Genomic DNA, 18429 nt, shown 5'->3' on the forward strand with positions numbered 1-18429 from the left:
GGAAAATAAAAATGATTAGTTAAATACAGCTCAAATTAAATATTTACCACATCCCTAATAATAAGCAAAATATCTCATGAGAAATGTACATTATCAGCTTTTCATTTTATGTTCATATACTTTAATTCACATGTATAATTCCCATCCAGTAGTGCAGAAATCAGAGGCTTCAACGTTGTTAGTCATTGTCGCTGGTGTTACTTGTTGTGGAAGAAAGGGGAAGGAAACTGAGTCACAATGCAAAAAAAAAAAAAAGGTTTTAAATATGTTTACTTCTAGCAAAAAACTTTACTGGTTTTCTTGTTCTGCTGTTGCTGGGTCACATGGAGTCTGCCAGCTAGAGCTAAACAGTCCACTATGCTGTTTCTAGGCAAAAAAGGCTCACATGGCAAATAAAGGTCTGACATCTCAGGAGATGACTCTGGTAATAAGTATTTTCATTACTCAATTTTACATGTTTTCTCACTTTTACATGTTTTCCTGGGATGCTGTTCTGTATGTTTCAACATCAATGATGTCTCCTTAAAGGCAGGGTTACTTTAATTCACAGTTATGGTGTATTCTCATGAAGTATTTCAATTCATTCAAAATCATTTATTAACCTTCTTTCTGTTCGAGTCAAAAATATTTCATATCTAATTAATGCAGCTGAGTTCAGTTTTTAAAGGGTACTGTTTTTCTACAATGTGACTATTTCTTTTTAAAGTCTATGATTAATATGTATTTTCAGTGATAGAAAGGGATTTGATGTTTTATTAAACTATCTGTCATAATTTTAATAAATCTAGGATTATGTAGGCTGATTGTATGAAATTTCTAAAATGCATGATAAGAAGTGAAAGTGAATGTAGGACAGGCAGTCATTTAATCTAATAGCTAAAGTGTGTTCATTGAAGAAAAAGCACTTGTTTTTTTTTTCTCACCTCTGCAAACCTGAAGATAGCATAAGTTGGAAATATGATTGACTACAGAGATTATGGGCTGGTAAGATGACTCATGGCTAACATAATATCATTCATCTGTATTTATTTTTGGAGTCCCATGTATTGGCCAGATGCCTACATGTTTCTAATATGCTCCTAAAGATAAAGGACTTTAAACTCAAAATGAAGAGCAGTACTGTCTCTAAATTGTATCAATAAATTTATTTTTATAAAAGGTAGGAAAAGCAGGGACTAGCAGTAGTTGAATAAAAACAAATGAACTTGTCACACCTACAAGTACAACTATAAAAATGTGGAGGACAATGTTGATTTGGGGGATCTTTCTGAAACAAATCACATCCTCTGGTATCTTATTGGTGCTTGAGATGCTTTTTTAAGTTATATGGAAAAATGTTTAAGTGCTTTTCAGTTTTGTTTTGGTTGAGTTCTACTGTATTTGAATATTATTGTAGTTTTTTTCCCTTGCATTGTTCTTCTTTGAATGGTTTTAATTTTTGTATGTGTGTGTGTTTGATAATAAAGTTATTTTTAAAATAAATTTTTTTAAATGTGGAGGAAAAAAGGTAAACCTTCCCCCAACTCCATGAGACCACGACCAGGAGAATATGAAATCAATTGAACAGAGACAACAAAGCAGCACAAACCCCTCCCCAAGTCAGTCCTGAGAAACTGGAAAATTAAGAAGGAAACAGACCAACAACGCATTCCTCAACAGACACCCTGGCTACAAGAGACAAAGCAATAAGATTTCTGAAGTATTGGAGAAGAATTTTGTATCCAGTTATATTGTCATTTAAGTAGGAAGGAGTCTGTGTTCATTTTCTATTGGGGACATGACAGATTGCTTAAATTAATACATATTTTTATTTCACAGTTCTGTAGGTCAGAAATCTGAACTGACCCAACTGATGTCTTCACTCCAGGTTTCACAAAGTCAAAAGCAAGTTGACAAGCTGAGCGCTTATTGGGAAGCTCTGGAAAGGCTACTCTTCCAAGTAGACTCAAATTGTTGGCAGAATCCCGGGTCTTTGGACAAGTGGAACTGGGGTCCCTGTGTGCTGTGGCTGTCAACTGGGAACTTTCCATAACTTCTGGAGGCCTCCCTCTAGTCCAGTGATGGTGAACCTTTAAGAGACAAGTACCCAAACTGCAACCCTCTTGCTGCAAAATGCCAACACTTCGATTAAACCTGAATATAGAAATTTTAGTTTAGACAAAACAACTCCTACACTAACACCTTAACACCTGTGCCATAGGTTCACCACCACTGCTCTAGTCTTTACATCTCAGAACAAATGACAGCGCATCAGTCCTTCTCATCCTTACATCTAACTTCTCCTCTCACCCTATCCTTCTTGCCTGGACCCTGAGAAAGGTCTCTCGTTTAAGAGCTCATATGATGGTACTGAGTCCAGTCAGATGATCTGGAAAAGTCTATTTTAAGGTCAAATTATTACTAACCTTAATTATAACTGGGAAGCCCCTTCAGAGCAGTACCTAGATTGGGGTTTACTTGAATAACCAAGGGACAAGACTCTTAGAGGACAGCTTTAGAATTTGTCTACTACAGTATGTTAAAACATTTTGAACATAGAAAGCCTAAAGAATATTTGCCTCATAAAGATCCAAGTTGAAAATACATTTTTGCAGAAAGCATTTCAATTTTAAGAGAAACAAAGATGTAGCAAGAAAATCAAGGAAGATGAATAACCAAATAATTTGTTAAAGATTCAGATTGTTTAAAAAAGGGTCATAGGAGGGTAAAATTGAGATCTCAGAAAATAAGAAATATGCCTGTAAATTACCCAGAGATAAAAATTCTGAACAACATTGGTGACATGAGGCTGGAGGTAGCACACAAAAGGGATATGAAAAGTGCTAAACACTTTTTTATTAGGAGGAAAGCAAAAATAATGATAAATGTGAATGAACATTACTGTGGGTCATAGAGTAAGGGTCGCTCTCAGAACAAAAGTAAAAAATAGCATATGTAACTTTTAAACTCACAGAAGAAAATTCAGTATAATAAATGGAACATAGAGAGAGGGAGAAAATAAGCCCAGAAAGCACAATTAATAGGAAATATAGCAGGAAAAATTCTAATATTACAGTAATTACAATAAGGGTAAATTATTAAACTCATCAATTGGGCTGGGGATTTAGCTCAGTGGTTCTACTGCCAGCCTTGCAAGCTCAAAATCCCAATTTCGATCCCCGGTACCAAGAAGAGAGTAAACTCATCAAAAACACTGAAACTCACAGGTTGAATTTTTCAAAAACCAACAGCATGAATTGTTTCCAAAAAGCATACTTAAAATCTCTGTTGGATAAATGTTTGTTGATATTCTTTATAATTGAGAAGGTTGCATTTGGCATTATCAAGATGAGACAATGCCTTCATAATGAAAGAACAATTTAGATAAATAGACAAAGCAAAAACTGAGTGATAGAGTTCAAATAGAGATCTTATTTTGACCAAAATATCTACCCTTGGTCTCAAGAGACATGTTGAATTGAAGGGAAACAACAATTCCATATCATTCTACTCATGAATTGCTGCGTGGTCCTGAACTGTGTATTTTAACATGCCAAGAAAGGCGGTTCAATGTTAATAGAAAGTTTAGAACTAATAGGCCGCAGGCAGTGTGTGCCAGTTGCACATGTCAACTTGAACAAATAACAGTCCAAAATACCCACATCAGATTCTTCCTTAAAAATAAAATTTTCATCCACTTGATAATTTACATTTTCAAATGCTCTTCAGATTGTTTGCTTCTTACTATATCCTAGTGTGTGTCTGCTAAGCAGCTCAGATGGATTGTAAGGAAATTTAAAGTATTTTAATTTTGTTTTATTTCCCAAATATAGTATAAAATAGGCATTAACCTTACTAGAAAAGAGAAACAACTGAGAATATGAGTGGTGGGACAACAAAGCCCCCTAAAAGGACAAGAGAAATAAGCAGAGCTAGATTACAAGTCCTCACCCTTCACTTTCTGGGCCCCTTCTTTTCAGGTTACACTGCACTGTTTTTTGCCCCCAGGTAAATGCTTGAAAAGTTTGAGTGAGCCTGCCTTAAAAAACTAAACTCAACATGGAAATTTTGACATATTTCTCTTCTTAGAGCAGTGATATCTTCTTTTGCTGAATGAATTTCTTTAGGAACTAACATTTATATCTTCCCCATAAGACACTCTAGGGTGTGTATTACAGACGAGCAATGATGTGCTTTGGCAGTTAATGGCACTCAGTCAAAACTACCAGGGCATATCATTATTAGGTCATAATACCCACCCTGGAGTGTCTTACAGCTTAATTGTTCCCTCTTCCATTCCAGAAACCAGCAAAAGACATATTTTGCTAATGTTTCTGCTTTGTTAATGAGTTCAAAATGGATGAACACATGTGTTCTGTTTCTTCTGCCTATCAAACATGTATTCAGAAATAAATGCAGGTCACAAAAACCCCAATTCCAGCTTGCATGTTTTACTACAATAAATTTGGCATGAACTCTGGTACATATGAAAGTGAAGATTTAGTATGCAATACTGCCTAAATATTCAGACACTTCAAACTCATGAGGCTTCCCCTTCTGCCAATGTCCTTAGCATTTATCTCCCTATATCATCTGTTTTTCTGCTAAAACTTTCTGCTAAAAAGAGTTATGTAGGGGCTGGGGATTTAGCTTACTGGTTCCGCCACCTGCCGCACAAGTGGGAAGGACCCGAGTTCAATCTCTGGTACAAAAAAAAAAAAAAAAAAGAAAAGAGTTATGTTTTAATCTATACAAAAATCTACAACAGACTGATCCCAACGAGAGCTAGTTGTTGCCTTCATAAGTGTTTAAACTTAGGCAGTTTTCTGACTTTTGTTTACCAAATCTCTTCAGTTGGAATGGAAAATTCATTATGCAACTTCAGAGTGATTCTTCTGTCATCAAATCAGTCACTTCTTAAAGTGACACTAAATAATAAGCAAAAGACTGAGAAGTTACAAAAGAAATAGCTTACACAGGTGTGTATGGGTTCCCAGTAATAGAAAAAATTAGTCATTTAAACAAGTGTGAAATCAGACTCCAGGTCAATGAAACAAACATAGCAGGAGAGCGATTCAAAGTGAACATCTCTTAGAAAACTGGACATGGAAATTGGATTTGGATGAAGTTGTTCCATTTTAGTCCTTACCTCTGGGATAATTAATAACTCATAACAAATAAAGTGATTGACTTGTAATTTTAAAACTCCCCATAAATCTCAGTTCCCAGAAGACTTGAGTGGTGAATCCTATCACATTTTAAAAGAGGAGTTAAATTAAAATCATCATAAACTTATCCAAAATATGGAAACAAGGGAAGTACTTCTCAACTTATTCTATGAGGCCAGCATTAATTATGCTGATACTAAAACCAGACAAAGCTAAGAATCAGATGAAATTTACTCAATCTGATAAAGGTTATCCACAAAAACCCCACAGCTAATACCATATTTAATGGTGAAAGACTGAGTAATTTGCCCATAAGATCAGAAACAGATGAGGACATCTCACCTTTTCTATTCAATTGTCAGAGGTACTTAGAAAGTAAAAGTGTTAGTAACAATAATAAATTGAAATCTTTCAAAAATAAACTTGAAAATCTGAGGAATTATTTAAAAACAAACAAGCAAAACAGTCTTATTGGAAAATTCTGGTGAAATTCTCCATTTGTTGGCCACTCTTTTTATAGATTCAGTTCTTATGCTCTCAGCTCTCACCAAGAATTCAAAGAAATTGTACTCTAAGGTGACTGAGGGCATTTACATAGGTTCCCGAGCATGGCCCTCCGTAGAGCAGAGCTTTGGGGAATCCTGCCACATCCACAAAACAACAGAAGCAGCAACACTCTGCATCCTGGGTTTACTCTGTATTCAGCCCACAGAGAATTCACCTGTCATTGAGATTCTCCCCTCATCAAGGTTATCAGTCCAGGAGTCAATAGCACTGAACCCTTTTATCAGCCCCACTTGGTAATTATAAAATATTTGCAATTATACAATATGCTGATTTTTAGACATTTACAAACAGCTTAATCAATTGAGTGCATTTTATTGTTTCTAGTCTAAACATTATGGACTCACATGAAGTCTCTGAGATCAGTAAATTATTTTAAATTGCTAAACTGCTGCCAAACCAATCAAAAGTTTTATTTGAACTTATTAGGCTTGCTACATTGTTTAGCCAGCAAGATTGAGAAAAACAACAGAAACAAAGAGGCATGCTGGAATCATACTGTGAAGCTTGATCAGATCTGGTGAATTACAAGGGAGCAAGCCATCTAAATTCAGGAGGAACAGGATTCACCTGAAGCTTTTGGTGTCTAGTTAAAATTAATGTTAAGCTCGATTCTTGAGACATCTGGACTTCACCTTATTTTCTGTGTTATAATATGTTTGCAGTGTGTGAGTGTGTGTGTGTGTTTGTGTGCAAATGGGAACACGTGTATGTGTTGTAGTTGACTGGATGTCTATTTTGTAAAAGTGTGCATGTGCATATATGCTACATCTGTCTCCAGGTATGCTGCTAATAAATAAGTAAGTAAGTATGTAAATAAATAAATAAATAAATAAATAAATATTTTGTTGTTGTGCCCATCAGAACCTACCACATTTGAACATCCCAAAGCAAAGCAAGAGAAAAGTTTCTCTGCCAGTATTTACAATATGTCTTAATACATTCAGTAGAAACCGTATGTTCACGGTTTTATCAACCCTGGCATTTCTTTCCCTTGTTTTCAAATTTTTACAAACTTTTATATCAATCATTGAATATTGTCTCAGTGACTTCGGTTTCTGAACGACCTAGGTACTTTGGAGAAAACATGTTACCTAGATACTTCTGCAAATAATCCTTGCTTTGGATGCTTATAGAGATCACCTGACTAAATAGATTTAAAACACTAAAAGAAGATAAATTTAATGCAGATTTAGCCATTTTGTGAACAAAATCTTCCTGTTTGAAAGACTGCGTGCTGTCTTAATACATCAATTAAACTGCAGTTTACAAAGTGTTATACTTAGTGGTTATGCTGTGCATGAAAATATTCATAGAGTACAAATTTTTAATATTGTAATAAGGGTATCTGTAATCTGAGATGAACCTTTTAATGTTGGATTCATTCTTCAGAGAATGCTCTATTTTAGAAGTTCCACTTAGAAGTAAAGAGGATGTGCCCTGCAGCATTGCTTCTCAAACTTGACTGTGCACCTCATCCTCCAGAGATCTTGTTAAAAATGGAGATCCTGATCCAGGGTCTGGGACTTTTCGTCACTATGCTGAGGTGTTTTCATGCAAGGTGAAACTGGAAAAGGGCGATGTGTTCACACACGTAAACTACTGTGAGACTTTAAATCTGTGAATGTGGTTAACTAGATAAATTAAGAAGTCAAGAAGGCATTTAACTGTTCCATCCACATTTCTAAATGTTTATATATATATGTATATATTAAAGTTGTCTAAAAATATTTTTGTGTGGGATACAGGCAGACTGCTTTCTATTCATGTTCATATGCATGGCATTTTTCCTAAAAATTTCCTGCTCTGTTTAGCAGTTCTGAGAAACACAGCCAAATTAAAATTTTTCTGAAGATCAGATATTTGACCTGGAATAAAATGGGAATGCATACATTTCTTTTGGTCAATGATTAAATAGAATAGTACAGTGAATTGAGTCAACTCTGCTACATAACAAAAAATGTAGTATAATTTAAAAAGAAAATGAGATGCATAGTAAACACATGGTAGGCCAAATTTAAAATAATTACAGATAGAAGAGAAGAAAGAAATAACTCCTGCTGCTAAGCTGTATAACCTTAGGACCAGCACCCAAGTAAGAGACGGCTATGTGTCTCAGAAGGGAAGACTACTATAACAAAGGTATTTTATACGAAAGGCAAATAAACATGAAAATAATAGATCAGTTAAAGATAAGTAAAAATGAGGCTTTGCAAGCATAGTTTAAGTTAAATATAAAAGTTTTACAAACTGACCCAACTCTATACTTGTATAAGTATAGATGTAAAGTTAGGCTGTCTTCAAAAATTTCTTTCACGTTGAGTCTCTATTTTGTTGAAAGGAGGCGTTTTCAGGGCAAATTCTTGCCATGTCTTCTAAAAATGTTCACAAGTTAGACTACAATAAGCTGCTGCTATAATAGCTATCCTAGAACTCAACTCTTCATTTACATGCAAAAGTAAGGAAGATACATAAATATAATGGATTAAAATTATAACCCCATAAATTTTATTTTGTGTTTTTAACACTCAAAAATGATTTCTATAAAAAATTTAAGTGCCTGGCATGTTTAAGTTGGGGCAGAAGCAAAGAGCTGCCTGAAAGTGAACATTGCTGTACTATTTGAAAAAAGTGGAATGGCAATAAAGAGATTTAGTGGGGTTGAGCATGGGGCAGTCCTTGTGAAAGTTGTAAATGTATTTTTAAAATAATGTTCGTTGGTATTGTAAGACATTCTTAGTTAAAATCATTCTATTGGAATCCTTAATATGATTCCCCCAACTTTTAATCCTGGATATGTAATCAACTGATCTTAAATGACTATGTTAATGCAGCCCACAAATGAACTCAGAACAGTCAAACCACAGAACACTGGCTGAGCCTTTTCAGATTTTAACTTGGATTCTGCCACGTTCTCTTATGTGCGGTTAGTCATCTATGGAACCACATTTAATGATGTTGTTTCCACTCTATACTGTAGGATGAGAGCTAGATTTTTCCATTTTCATTTTAAATCCTAAATTTAAATATTCTTAAAGCACGTGGACTCAATTGACCCCAAGAAACAATTACTATTAATATTCTGGTGCCTAAAAAAATATGAACAGATAATTATTAGAAAAAAGAACACAAAGAACTAATAAATATGAAAACATTCATCTTCACTATTAATAAAGCATACCATCAAACAGAAAAGCAAGAGCCAGGCCTGGTGGCCCACACCTGCAATCCTAGCACTGCCGAAGCAGGAAGAGCATGAAAAGTTCTAAGCCAACTTGGGGGAATTTAGTGAGATCCTGTCTCAAAATAAAAGACTGAATGGGTTGGGGATGTAGCTCAGAGCAAAGGCCCTAGGTTTAATCCCCCAAATCCCCAGTAATCATAATAATAATCCAAAAACAAAAGTGAAAATGTTTGCAAATTTGGACTCCTCCATATAAAATTGGTAGCAGTATAAATTGGTTCAACTTTTCTAGGAGGATTTGACAATATGTATGAAAGGGTGGATATACCCTTTAGCTTAGCAATGATGCTTCTAGGAATCTATTTTAATAAAATAAATCAAACAGAAGAAATTATCACACATTTAACATGATTTAGGGCTTTGGGAGGTGTTTAGGTCACAGAGACAGAGCCCTCATGAATGGGATTAATACCTTCATAAAAGATAACTAAAGGAGCTCCAGGTCCAGCCCTGCCATAGGAGACAAGAGAAGACATTTTCTCTGAACCAGCAAGTAGGCCCTTGCTAGACCCAAATCTGCTGACATCTTGATCTTAGACTTCCCTTCCACTAGAATGTAACAAAATGAATTTCTGTTGTTTATAAGCAATCTAAATCTATAGTAGCTTGTTATAGCATTGCATGTCCACAAAAATAGGTTATTTTTATGTTGATCATGCTTTTGAAAAATTTTAATGACATAAGAATATGAGAAAAACACAGCATATGTATGTTAAATATTTAACTTAAAATATATATGTATTCATAATTGCACAGTCTATGTAGAATAATAGTCTGGATGGACATACATCAAATGTTTTTCTTCTTTATTTCATCCTATTTCTTAATTTGCCAGTTCCCTTACTCAACCCCTCAGAAGGGATATTGTACTTTTAGAGTCAGGAGAAAACTCAACAGTTGAATTTAGTTTGAGGTATAGATTATATAGATTATAGTTTCTAGGAAAGGAAAAATAATTAACATGCATCCCTTACAGAATGGATGCCAGCTTGGATATGCCACACCATAAGTTAAAGTGCAAACATTCTTCAATAATAAGACTTTTTAGTGGGGTTTCATGCATAGTGAATTTCAGAACCTACTTCAAATTCTCTGCAGCTCTTCAGTAGCACATATTCAATGCATAGTTGAAATGTTTGTATTATTCTGCCAACATTATCAAAATTACAGGTCAATCGTGGAGGGGGGGTTATAACAAAAAAAATGGCTTGAATATTTCTCCTGATGTTTTTGCATTCTGATTCCACAAAGCTCTTGCAATGCTGCCCGTGCGTCATTACCTTCAGATCTGGCTCTGCTGTGGACTGCTTTCCTGAGTCCCACAGCTGGAAAGAGACCCTAGAGAAACATTCTAGTCATGTAGACACCATAACTTAAAAGCACTTTTAAGGACTTGGCTTCAACTCTAACTTGCTGGTTTGACTTATAACAAGATGCTTGCAGTGTAAAACCATTGCTTTCATGAAAGATGGCAAAAGGACTATTAATGACACTAATTAAGATGTGTGAATATCATTTAGATACTCCTCCTTGTTGCTTTCCAAGTACAAGCTATGTTACCTAACACATTAATTGGTAATGATACAAGTGCGTATCTTTCAACTACAAGGTCAGTTTTTAAAGCAGGGCTTTTATTATTAATACGCTTTAAGTTTCTACACAGTCCACGTAGAGATTCCATTAACAAACCTCACTGTGCTCCTCTTTAACCCCATTACAACCCTACTCTCTCTCATCCACCCTGAATATTATGCTATTGTGGGCTGGAGCACTTTAAACCTTTATTTGGCCTTAAATACAAAAGCTAGAGCCTTATATATACACTCAGAACCTATTTGTTTAATAGGTTTTTGCCTTTTGCTATTATTTATTTATTTATTTATTTAGCTGTACCAGGGATTGAACCAAGTCTTTGCGCTGAGCTACATCTTAGTTGTTTTAAATTTTGTGATAGGGCCTCACTACATCATTAGATTTCCCAGGCTGGGCTCAAATTTTCAATCCTCACTCCTCAGCCTCCCAAAATGCTGGGATTATAAGAATGCACCACGGTACCCAACTAGCCTTTTGCAATTTTAGATCTGTCCATTTCCTATTTATTTGAATTCCACTAGCTACCCCGTGTGTCTACCTAAAGTAAATTGTGTGCTTGTAAATTAAAAATTAGTACAGAACAATTTTAAAAATTGAAGCATAGCCCCTTAATAAATCTGCTTATAGGTCCTCAGAATTCTCAGTGCCATGGCATAATAAAACCAGAAGAATATTTTAGCCCCAAGTAGTTTATTTTGCAGAAGGGAAAATGGGGGCTCAGAACATTTAAGTCACTTAACCAGGATCACAGCACCAGAGGACAGATGGCTGTTCTCTGTGGGAGAGGCCTCTGGTTATAACCAGGAAACTCTCTTCAAAGTCCAGCAAAGATTAAGGAAAGCCCATGGTGTGCTGGATCTGTCATATACTTAGTTCTTTTCTTATTTTAGTAACATGTCTAACTGTCTCTCAGGTAATAGAGAAGCCTACATTTATGGGCAACCTGGTGGCAGTCGTCTGTTCTCCCATTTATGACTCACTGTGGTCCTCAAGATGGTTATGCAAAAACTATTATTATCTTTACTTCATAACTACCTAAGAAGGTCTTTTGGTTGTGGTCACATATGAAAAGCAACTTGCATTGGTATAAAGATCTCAGGTATTTTTCTCTGCTTCCAAATTTCTATAATAAATTTCTCATTTTTCTTTGGCATATGTAATTGCTGAATAAGGTATGCCATATGATTTCCTTTAGAACTAAACTTTGTTTCCTACCATATGAGATAACTTTAGGATATTTTGTTTGGCTTCACATTTAAATATTGTCCTCATATGTTTTTAAGCAAACACATTTTTATTCACTTTAAGACATAGGTCTTCAATCCAAGAAAAGCATAGTTACTTTAAGTTTATGATTGTTTTGATAAAGTTTTATCTGTCTCTTTGAGCATGCTAGTTATGTTCAGTAAGTTTTTTCCTATTAATTCTTTATCTGCCATATTTTCTTACTACTTTTTTATATTTATCTTTCTGCATTCTGGGAAAGCTCAAAATTATGGCCCATATTAGTGTTTCAATTTTCCACAACATCAATTCTATTCTTTACTTCTCCAAACACTAATTCTAGTTTAATGATTGAGCTCCCACCTAATTCATCCAGGCTCTTTCCCTCATAACACAACCTTTCCTTACTCTTGTGGTTGCAGATTCCTGGAACTCCTACATTTTTTCTATCATACTGAAGAAGCAAAAATGTTTGCTACATTTTTAGAATTCTTGTGAAATCATTTCTAGAGATATTTTTCATGATGATAAAAAATTATTCTACATTGTATTTTTCTTTTTCCTTTTCCTAAAATGAGGGGCTCTGTCCACAGTTCTTGTGTTAGTTGATTGCCAGGGCATCTAGCCTCTCTTTCCTCCTCTTACTCATTGTCCAGTTGTAGGTATATAGGATCCTCCATGTGGCAGACCTAAACATATTGATAAGATCAGTGCTTAACTCAGGTTTTGATGTCTAGATCCGTGTTTCATATATACACAATAAGGTTAGGAGTCAAGTACATATATTTTTTGACAAGGGGTGTTAAAAAACAAATTTCATATGATCACAACTAAGTTATGCAAAGCTTGACAAAAATCAAAGGTAGGTGGAAATATTTAGATTGAGTCAGGATACATTTAAGGTAGTACAGACTATAACATGTTGAAAACCACTGGATGACAGTCATTCAGTTAAGAGCATGGAAAAGCTGAACAAGTATCAGGTGTATTTCCATTTCCTCTGGTTTATTAAATTTGTTTCCCTAAGTCTAGTTATCACAACCCATCCTCTTAGATCCTCTCCTATTTTTCTCCCCAAAGTCTAATAAATTGTTTAAAAGGAAATTGTTTGAGGATGGGCACGATAGGATTCAGGTGACCTTGAAAGTGGCAGCTGCGTGGCTCAGAGGGAACATCTAGTGTTTAGGTGAAGGCTCATACTCGGAATACTGGTCCAAGGAGTAGGCGGTGAGGAGAAATGAAGCTCCAGCCTGTCTTCCCAGGAGTATGTTTGCTCCTCCAAGCAGCAAAATCTGGCAGTGTATCTGATTGGATTTCTCTGTTATTCCTCTCCATAAATGTTGTGTTTAGTGGAATTTTCTCCAAAACTCTAACAGTTAATGTTATGTCAGTATTAGTTTCCCATTTTCTTAGAAATTTTTCATCTTTTCTGTATCTTCAAAAGCACCTTGGGAGGAGTGAGAAGAAGATGCCTCAGGAACCGCGAAGCACATGCCATGTGGGTTCTAATTTTAGCCCCAAATCACTCAATTCAGTTGCACAGATAAATGAATTGTCACAAAGTATTTACAGAACCAAATTAAGAACAATCTTCTCTCATCCACACCTTACCATCCTGAATCCAATCTGCTCAGGAACAAATCTGGTATTAGTTGTTTCTTCTTTGATGTGAAATCATGTCAATATGTTAACTTTTCACATATATTAATCTAAAGCTTACTTCTGATTAAGTGATAGCTACAAATTAAAGGAATTTGAAGCATCACTGCACAAGCAGCCTTGGTTTTCCTCTAGTCTAAAACCTTGTGGGAATCATAACCCAGACAATGTGATAGGCAGCTGGGAAAACTTCTCTGCCATTTTAATGAACTTGGATTTTTTATCCCCAAGTCTGCATCCCAAACTCTGTTGTAACTTTATGGCAGGTAGCAAAATAAATATGAAACACATTCAAAAACAACAATGGTAAAAATTGCATATTTCTGGATTTCAACAAAGCACGTGGACAGGTGTCTCATGTTGTGGGAGAGACAGACTGATCTAGGATAGGCAGTTAAAGGAGTTTATCCCAAGATCTTCAGACATATGTTATCAGCCACACAGGCTGATGACACCTCCAGCAGGAGGGCCCCTGGGACAATGCACAGGAGGTATTTCGTTCCCCAATTGATGAATATTATGTCATTGGGAGGAATGAAAAGCAAATTGAATGACATAGTCACAATTTTCCCATCTTGAGGAGTGAAATCCAAACGGATAAATAGAAAGTATGCAAGGTGGGTGTAAAACAAACTCAGCGTACCATCACCTGGCCACATGGTTGATGGATTGCAGGCTCATTGTGTGCTATGTTATTATGTGATTGCCACCACAAATGGACAAAGATTTCCAGAGTGTTGAAGATAAGGAAGATGATGCATCTATTCTCTTTTGCACAGCTCAGATCTCAACAAGAACCTGGGGCCTCACACTAGGTGCTGTTCGAACAACAGTGAGGAGTTAACATGCTTTCTGGTGAGGGTCATCCAACGGGAGGGGCCTAGAAACTGCCATGGTGATGAACTGGTGAAGGTCAAACTTGTTTGGACAGCACAGGATGTTACTGAGCAGATCCATGCGGCGAGAGTTGGACTAAAGCCCTTCTACGATGCCTTTAAACTTTAAAGTTCTAAGACTGTAGAATTATCTTATTGATTCAATAGTTTTCTTCATTCAGTTTCTATCAAACAAGTATCTCTGAGAAGAAAACATAGGAGTCCAAACAGTATTTTTCAAAATATAGTAATTCCCACAGAGTTGTCAAACTAGAGAGTAGGATGAGAAAAATCATAACAAGTGTTTCAGAATTTCCTGGTAAAAAAAAAATTGCGAAGTGTGGAGGGCTCTCTTTGTTTTTATTTTTCTTCTAGAAAGAAAATTTTATGTTTTTAGGGCATTTCAAATACAAAAAATAATATGTCATTCAACTTCTCTCTTCCTTTCTCCCATCACAACTAACTCAAATCTGAAGAATATTTTGTGGAGTCTGCACATTTTCAACAGCCCACAACTGAAAGAAATGTTGGTATCAACATTTCACATGCCAAAAAAAAAAAAAAGAAACAAAAGTATTCTTCCTTGGCATCTTTGTATATAGTTTGGGAAATAGTTTATATATCTATTATAAAAGAATTGCTCCTGACAATATGCCACTCTGGGTGTAGTAAATGATTGTTTTATCCAGAGGTACAAATCATATTTTTATTTTTAATCATACACATCTCAGGCCAATGACAATTCCTGCTGATATGGATCTTCAGGGGTATTCCACCAAACTCAAATGTCTAGAAAATAATAATGCATAGCCAGATCATTCATTCATGCTTTCATTTGAACTCATTTTCTTTTTCACTTTTTTTTCAAAGATGACAAAGTACAAATAAAGAAGCTCCATGGAAGCAGATCTTCATAGACTTACCTAACTGAAGAAGACAGCTCCATGTGGGAAATGCATGGAGCAGAAAAAGCAGGTCCTCTGTTGCAGGTGCTCAAGTGTGAAGTTATTTTTAGGAATATCTAAGAGAATCTCACTTAATCCATGTAATAGACAGAATAATGCTCCCCTAAAGATGTATGCTTACTAGTCCCAGGAGCTGTGAACCTTACATGACAAAAGGAATTTGCAGATGTGATTAAATATATGTCCTTGAGAGGGGATAATTATTGTGATATTCTGGATGGCCTCACCTAATCACGATCTTTAAAAATAAAGAACTTTTCCAAGTTGCATCAGAAAGAGATATGACAATGGACATAAGATTAGAAAGAGTTTGTGCTTCTGGATTTGAACATGGAAGAAGAAATAAGCAAAGGAATTTGCCCCTGTTGACACCTTCATTGCAGTACAGTGAGGCCTGTGCCAGACTTGTGACTTACATAATTGTAACAACCTAAACTAGGATTATTTTAAACCACTTTGATAATTTGTTACAGCAGCATTAGAACTCAGCTGTAGAGGTGTCAGTTAAAATATGGAGCATAAGCAATTTGCCACATACTTCTGCCTAGAGCATGAACTTAGATCTTTGAACTCTCATTCCAGTTATATTTTCTGTTTAGGGATGCTGTACTTATTTTTGTGTTGGTGAAGAAAATAATTAGATCATATGTCTCTTTAGTGTTTCCAGGCATAATTCTATATAGACTTTCCTTCTGATGAAAGTATGGTTTAAAAGATAAAGTATTACTTAGGGTTATGTAATGCTTTCTTCACTATGAAATACTATAGCTCAGTACTAGCCACTCTTCACAGTGCCCTACAATTTGATTTTTAGTACTTTCTAAAATCTATTCTCCTCCAACTACTTTATTTTGGGTCTGTTTTTGCCACTTTGAATGAATTCTCAAAGAATCAGAATTAATGGTAATTTATCTGTGCATTCTCAGGTTGTAGAACAATGTGTTGACATATAGAACTACTTAATAAATGTTAAATAAATCATCAGTTGCAGTATTTACTTACTTATTTAGCAAATACTTATGTAATTATGTAATACTTATGTACTTATGTAATCATTTCTCTTTCCAGTATGCTGAAAATAGAGAACATAAAAATATTTAAGAAATACTATTTGTCAAAAGCACATAGGCTAGTGGTCAGACAGATACATTAGCAAATAATCAAAATGCAAAGTGAGTAAGTTGTTGTGAGAATCAGAAAAGAACTCCAAAACACAGAGGTGGGAAACATACATTCTACTTGGGAATTTAGTCTCTTTAAATTAGGTATAACCCCAGAATAACCAGCTAACTTTTAAGTTTTGTTTCCTGCTCAACAATTCTTTGTACCTTAAATGGTTTATCTGATTGCTGTTAGTTTGGTCAATCAGAGTTCTAATTACCATTGATCATGGAAAACTTCAAGTTGTCTGCCAGAGACTTCATAGTTATGGAAGAGAGCCATCAAAGGGGCCATAGAAATGCAGCCCTACTGCACTGAAATGCTTCTGCCTCTCATTTTCAACAGTTCCTGGGACATTTTATGGAACAAAATGCATCAGACTGTTTTTTATACAACAGGACTTAGTTCTGCTCTGCATCTTGCAGCAAACTTACCTTCAGAGGCTATGGTTCTCAAACTAAGGAGCTTGAGGTTGGAAGACAAGATACATTTTATTCCCACATGGGACATTCAGCAATGTTTGGAAATATTTTTTATGGTCAAAACCCAGGGTATTATGCTATCATCTATTGGATGGAGGCCAGAGATGCCACTCATTCTTCCTAGAATGCACAAGACAGCCCCACAGGACAAAAAACTATCCACCCCAAATGCCAACAATGCTGAGGGTGAGAAAACACTCCTAAGGTTTACACACTGCCATGGAAACAGAAAAATATACCCATGTTTGTTAATATGCATATGTATTTAATAATATTCATTTATGAAGCTAAATTGTGACTTAAAGGAAATTGACTTTTGGTTTAATCTTTGGAATTTTCAACAAATTACCCAGATATTAGAATGGTATGTGTTTTATGTTACCCTAATGCCACCTCCTTTGTGTGAGCCTACAGGAGCCTACTCTCTGGATGCTGAGTGCAGGGTAATTTAGTAAATATACTCTGTCAAGTGGCTCTAGATGTCCCTCAGGCAAGAGGCTTATTGACTTTAAACATTAACTCCTTTTCACAATAATCAACTTGTGACATTTGTGGCATCCAACTTCTGGTTGTTCTGGAAAAATACTCAGCTAAAGTAAAAAATCTGTATTCTTAGATCTGAATTAAGAACTCAGGTAATGAGAAGAAGGCATGGTACTAAGGGTCTCTATCTTTTTTTTATGACATACACTTAGTAACAAGTGAGTTTCATTCCAGAATAAAATGTCAAACCTGAAATGAAATACTATCTATAATAAATGAGGCTCCTCATGATTATTATGTAGCACATTTTCTCAGGTAATAAAGCCATTGTGTTTTGCATGGCTTTATTCTTTGAGGAAGAGGAAAGGGGGGGGTTGTTGGTATTTTGTGCCTTTTTTGGGGGGTGGGTTTCATTCCATTCTTCTTGCTCCAATTGTAATGTTTTATGATTATTCATGACTTAGACAATAGTGCTTTAGGCAGTCAATAGCAATTATACTTGTTGAGAAGAACATATAATTCAAATTAGGCCAATGTAGATTTTTCCCCTTTACTTTAATGTTTCGTTACCCAGTAAGATTTAAACTGAGTATACAACATTTAATAAATGATTTGCACTAAAACCCAAATGACATTTAAAAGTAGTGTGTGTTTGTTGTTAATACAAAAGAATAATACAAAATAACTCACTTAAAAATTGTTATACCATATCAGTTAAAATTAAATATTTCAAATTTATACATTATGTGATTTATTTCTACTTGTGCCCTTAAAATGATAACCTTGCACATTAGCTAACAAGTATGCAAAAATCAGCAAGAAGTAGGCATCTAAGTAATTTGTCTTAATAAATAATAAATTCATGCATGGTTTAGGTTTGTAGCTCTTAAATTTAGCAATATTCAGAGTGCAATTGTGAATACATATTATCTACTATTCAGAAATTTAAAAGTGAAGTAATACCACAAAAGTCAAATGAATGATTATTAGTAGGTGTTATGGAATGAATTATGTCCTGACTCCCCTAATACC

General features: G+C 35.2%; 1 long non-coding RNA gene across 4 annotated transcripts in view; it reads left to right on the forward strand.

Moving 5' to 3' along the window:
- LOC147823331 (uncharacterized) overlaps positions 1–18367 on the forward strand; it is a 105944-nt gene extending 87577 nt beyond the window's left edge. The window contains exons 5-6 of one of the 4 annotated variants that reach the window (XR_015444043.1): positions 1819–14286; positions 15177–18366. This is a non-coding gene — a long non-coding RNA (uncharacterized LOC147823331). Of the gene's footprint in view, positions 1–1818 lie in introns of all 4 variants that reach the window. The other 3 variants (XR_015444042.1, XR_015444044.1, XR_015444045.1) reach the window with 3 other exon arrangements.
- The last annotated feature ends 62 nt before the right edge of the window (positions 18368–18429 follow it).

The sequence above is a fragment of the Heterocephalus glaber genome, unplaced genomic scaffold (assembly GCF_053883595.1).
Source record: "Heterocephalus glaber isolate CG9 unplaced genomic scaffold, H.glaber_assembly_v1.0 deba00001593, whole genome shotgun sequence".
Taxonomy (NCBI): Eukaryota; Metazoa; Chordata; class Mammalia; order Rodentia; family Bathyergidae; genus Heterocephalus; species Heterocephalus glaber.